Source organism: Trichomycterus rosablanca, chromosome 18, assembly GCF_030014385.1.
Source record: "Trichomycterus rosablanca isolate fTriRos1 chromosome 18, fTriRos1.hap1, whole genome shotgun sequence".
NCBI lineage: Eukaryota > Metazoa > Chordata > Actinopteri > Siluriformes > Trichomycteridae > Trichomycterus > Trichomycterus rosablanca.
The window spans coordinates 27581658-27587793 of record NC_086005.1 but is presented as its reverse complement, the minus strand read 5'-3'; positions in this window follow the sequence as shown (position 1 = coordinate 27587793).

The window sequence follows — 6136 nt, the reverse complement described above, 5'->3', positions numbered from 1 at the left end:
TTCCACTTTTATTTTAATTTTAAATGATTTAAAACTGTGTTCTTACACAGATCTCGATGTTGCACAGTGAACATTTGACCCAAGACAAATGTGGACTTGTTTTGGAGTGTGTCACTGTGCCATCGTTACTATTTATTGATGTTTTCTTATTTTATATTTTATTAATTGTGTTTTAAGTCGCTGGATTTTATGCAGTTTATAAACGTTCTGTTTATCGTTGAAGTGATTTAATCACCTTTTATTGTTCGTTTCTTAAAGTGTACTGTGTGATTTTATAATAAAGTGTGGCATCCACCCTAAATGTTTATAGTTTCCTCACACCTTTCTAAATAATTAATTGTTTTTATTTATGTATTTATTTTTACTTATTTTTTCTTATTTATTTCTGCCTTTTTTCCCATTTTTCTCCCGATTTAGCGTGGTCAATCTGTCTTCCGCTGCTGGGGATCCCTGATTGCATTCGAGGAGGTTATATTTCCTGCTCATGCCTCCTCATGCTCGTGCACAGTTCTTGCGGACCCCTTCTTTTTCACCTATGCACTCTGCACATGTGTTTCTATCTGCTAATCAGGGTCCTTACACAGCATTAATAGACCCCATGTATATAGTCCGGTCATCCTGCCCTAGCAGACATGTGGCCAATTAGTGTCTGCTGCAGGCACTGCCAATTATGACCGCTAGATGGCGCCCAGCCAACCGGTGGCAATGCCGAGTTTTGAACCGAGGAGTTCAGAATCTCGATGCTGGTGTGCTAGCGGAATATCCCGCTGCGCAACCTGGGCACTTAAATGATTTTATTTATTAATTTAGTTATTAATATTTAATTACCTTTTTATCCTGGTGTTGATCAACTGGATCTGGAGTTGGTTCTGGAAAGGATGCTAGGGCAATGGTACTTGTTGGTAAATAATGGTAAAGTTGTCACTGGACTCAAAGCAAGGCTCTCAACCTTCAGTTTCTTGAATTATTGTCTGCTTAATGTCTGCTAGACCGTCAAGGATCATTATTCACCTTATACCCTCCCCATCCAAAAATATAAGAGGTGATTTACACTTACATGCTTCGGTAGGTGGGGAAAAACATGTATCTTCCATTTTAGGGTTGATTTATGTCCAGGAAACTTGTTGTAAAGGGATTTATCAATTTATTATTTTATTTTTTGGTCTAGACTTGATCTAGATGTATTATTTTTGGTTGAAGACAGTCCCTCAACAGTTGGATATTTTGACTGCTTTGAAACTATCAGCAGTTGTTTTGGTGGAACTTCAATAACCCCTGAATCCTCTTCCCCTAAAATCAGGTCTATGGTATTCAAAAATACTGAATGGAAATCTGCAAAATAAAATTTTTTATAGCATTTGTAGGCATAAAATAGCTTAATTTAATTAATCACACTCTGCAATTGTCATCAACTGACTTCCTACTCATGTTTTTTAACTGTCACTGCTTTCCATTTACTTTAAAATCAGTGGAATGGAGAATTGGACTCTGGTTGCTCATTTTTGACAACTGTACTGGATGAGCGTATGTATTTAAACTAAGCTCGCCCACCAGTGTTCTTTTTGCACCTCTGGGTAAAGGGTTTGGCCTGGACAAGGTGTATCTACATACATTTTATCTGAGTAGTGAAACTTGATCGATTTCCAGCATTTCTTCTGTGTATTATCTCTGCACCTCTGAGCTCTGTTTTGGGATAAAAGCTGGACACATTAGCCTCGTTGCCCAGGAAGCCAGAGTTACAGTCAGTGAAATGATATCCACTGAAAAAAAGAGAAAGGCAGAGATACACAGACTCTTCTGTCATGAAAGTTTAGTTCCTGTCCTGTTTCTACAGAAACCAGCCACAGGCCAGTGCACTTCTTCTTAAGAGACATTAACAAGCCCGTCGTGCTCTGCCGAATCGGAGTTTTGAAGTGTATTTTGTGTGCAGTCACCGCTGTCAGAGGTCCTGGGACGTGTCTGAAATGTCGGTTTGCATTTCTGCATATGTGTTTGAATTTGCAGGTTGATTTCTTAACGATAGGATTTCATTCTTTGCTCGTCGGAGCTTAATCCTTGGACGGTACTATTAGGGAAACATTTTGCTGTGAAGTATTGAATGTGTGTGTGTGTGTGTGTGTGTGGTGGGGTGGCGGCGGACTTGAGACAAAACTGAAACTTGAGCTTCATCGGAAAGAAGGAAACTCTGCACCAAGGAGCTCACTGAGGTGACCTGGAGGACTTTAAGGGCTCAAACACTACAGTTACCTGCCTAACCAAGGTAATAAATTCATTTACTTCTTATAAATTATAAAATTATATATAAATGACTCATTACTGTGGTGGTGCAGGGGGGAAATGTGGTTCTGCTGGGTTCTGGGTGTGCTATAGCAGCAGGTTGACTTTTGATACTATAGCTGTGGACGGAAACTATTATTTAGCAAGTAAACCTGCCATGTTTGCATTTGTAAAGGTTGACTGCTTGTCGGTAACCTCATTTACAGTTGGACTTTTCCTTTCTTCTTTTGTCAGTCAATTTTTCCACCCTAATTAGTCATATCCAATTCCCTGATTTCAATTTGCTTCTACTGCTGCAGACCTCCACTACTGACTAAAGAGTGCCGCAACAATCACACACCCCCTCCGAACCCGTGTGTTCATACAGGGATCCATTTGCGCATAGAGAGTCACGCACCGATTTTGGCTCGGTGGGTAGCACTGTCGCCTCACAGCAAGAATGTCCCGGGTTTGATTCCCAGGTGGAGCGGACAGGGTCCTTTGTGTGTGGAGTTTGCATGTTCTCTACTTGTCTGCGTGGGTTTCTTCCAGGAGCTCCGGTTTCCTCCCACAGTCCAAAGACGTGCAAGTCAGGTGAACTAGAGATACGAAACTGTCCATGACTGTGTTTGACATTAAATACTTGAGCTTAAATGACTTGTCCTGTCATGAATGTAATCAAAGTTTGTAAAACATGACTTTAAAATCCTAATAAATGAAATAAATTACTGTGCAGGTGCCATAGATCCGCCAGTAGAGGTCGTAATTGCAGCACTTATGAAGAATCCCTGTTGAGCCATTGTCCCGCCCCTTACAGACACACAGCCAATCGTGTCACTTGTCAGCTGCTTTGAGATTTTTTTGGAATCATTTTTAATGTTCTATTTTCTTTTATTTACAGGCTACTTAAGTCTTTACAGATTTTAAACCCAAGACTAGAAGTGTGGCAGAATGATTTGGTAAGTTGATGTTTTAACTGTAAAATTTAATTCGAGATTAAGATAAAGTGCGGTATGAAGTGGACTGTTAGTGCTAAGCTAATGAAATCCAATGCAATTGAGATAAAGAATCACGGTATCTAAATAATAAATGAAGTCCTGTGAATGATCATTGGGTTTTAGAGTCTCTTAAGCTGCATGAATTCATAATGAAAACTCGAGCGCAGTGAAAATGAATCTGGGAATAACGGAGACTGAAGTGATTGTTTTTTTTTTTCCTGTGGCAGTGACTGAGGATGGGAATTGGCTATGACTAAACTAACCTCTTGTCCAATTAGGGTCGGGGGGGCGCTGGAGCCTATCCCAGCTTTTCAGTGGGCGCAAGGCACACAGTAACACCCTGGACGGGGCTCCAGTCCATCATAGGGCTTAAACTCAAGCATCTGCAGACTCTCTCATCTCTCTCATCTCTCTCATCTCTCTCATCTCTCTCATCTCTCTCATCTGACATCAACACCCCAGATGAGACTCGAACCCACAATCCCTGGCTTAGGAGGCCAGTGTATTATCTATTAGGCCACTGGGGCTCTATGACTAAACTGTAAACTTGAAAAACAAGTACAGTGTGAGGGCTTTATAAGAATATTAGAATGTACTGTATATATGAAAGGAAACTCACTAAATGCAGCATGATGGTTTCAGTGATGCTATTTCTCTTCACTCTCTGACTGATGACTGTTCGACAGTGATTGTATAACCGTCCGCCAGTCTGGGCCGTTCGCAGCCCTGCGTTCCTGCATGAAGCTGCTCGGGGGCTATAATAGAAATCCGAGGTAAATGAGGAGGACTGGTACGGAAGCGTATTGCTGCCACACAGATAAAAAAAAAATACCGTCAGTATGTCGTTATAACGAGAAAAGGATGTCGTTATAACGAGAAAAGGATGTCGTTTTAACGAGAAAAGATGTCGTTATAACGAGAAAAGTTCATTACCTCAAATGCTGCACAGCTGATGGAGCGTATCTGCTGATGGAGAGACAGTTTGCACACATGCATGATGCTGTAACTTGTGTAACCTTACAGCTTGTGGTGCCGATCAAGATTCTCCTTTAGGATCTAAACTTGGTTTAATATTCAACATTTGTCTGACATTCGGCATTCCGATCTAAATAAGTGCTTCAAAAAACACCTAAGACCTTCTTATTTGATGATTTCTTACACAAATGAAAATAGTCAACATACTACAAAAACAAGTTTATGTTCAATTTAAGATTACGTCTATTTATCTAAAGAAAGGTTATAATGAAACCGTTTATCCAGCTCCCACTTCATGTAACGAGTTAGGGACCGTCATAAAACTAACTGAGAAACGTAGGAAACATGCACTTATCCACACTAATAAATCCATTTAAATCTGGTATGATTTGATGAATTAATGTCAAACAGTTTTTACAAAAACACATCAATGTTTCTCACCTACTACAAAAACCTTATTTTTTGAAATAACATGGTATTTATTTTACATTACATTTAAATAAAGATAAATAAATCTGTAATAAATTTATATTTCAAATATACAAATTATATTTCCAAAAATACAAATCATACCAGATTTAAATGGATTTATTAGTGTGGATAAGTGCATGTTTCCTACGTTTCTCAGTTAGTTTTATGACGGTCCCTAACTCGTTACATGAAGTGGGAGCTGGATAAACGGTTTCATTATAACCTTTCTTTAGATAAATAGACGTAATCTTAAATTGAACATAAACTTGTTTTTGTAGTATGTTGACTATTTTCATTTGTGTAAGAAATCATCAAATAAGAAGGTCTTAGGTGTTTTTTGAAGCACTTATTTAGATCGGAATGCCGAATGTCAGACAAATGTTGAATATTAAACCAAGTTTAGATCCTAAAGGAGAATCTTGATCGGCACCACAAGCTGTAAGGTTACACAAGTTACAGCATCATGCATGTGTGCAAACTGTCTCTCCATCAGCAGATACGCTCCATCAGCTGTGCAGCATTTGAGGTAATGAACTTTTCTCGTTATAACGACATCCTTTTCTCGTTTTAACGACATCCTTTTCTCGTTATAACGACATCCTTTTCTCGTTATAACGACATCCTTTCTCGTTATAACGACATACTGACGGTATTTTTTTTTTAACTGTGTGGCAGCAATACGCTTCCGTAGACTGGAGAGCTCGGGGGAGGAAATGGGAGGGACGCGGGGCACGCGGGCATCTCGGCTCTGCCGCACTGGATGCTGTCACTATGGTAACAACATCAGCTCATGCAATCAAATCCAGGGATGGGTTTATACCCCGCCCTAGTGTTTGCTATCTCCATGTGATCCCTGGTTGAGCCCTGCACTGTGCACACAGGGTTTAAACCTCAGCCTTCATGCCTGCTTATTATTTATATATTTTTAATGCAAGCTCGGCTCAGTACAGTCAGTGTTTGTATTTCTTCTTTTGTTCACCATGCTGTGTTCTCCAGCTCACCTCAGTCAACCTTCTTATCTCTCCAAAGTCTGACCATGCATGCTAATGAGCTGCAAACAAAAGCTTCTTTCTCAATGGCTCACATGATCAGCCTTCATCACACAAGGGGAGCCATTGATTTTTCTGGAATGGCTTTCGCGAGTGCAGCTCTAATCTCTCTCCTTTGCCCGGGTTTCTCATCAGTGTGTGTGATCCCTATCTGTCTTTTTCCTTACCGTCCATGGAGGTCTAGATCTCGGCCGAACGCACATCTCTCTCTAAACTCTTCCATTTTACGCATTCTGTGCGCGTAGCATTGGCTGCCCGCGCCCGCCTTGCTCTTCTCCGGGAGCCAATCTCACCCCCCTGCACACACGCCCCCTCTTGCACTCCCTCTCTCTCTTATTCAGTCCTGCTCACACCCTTCTGCTTGCTTTCAGCCTCTATTCTTTCTGG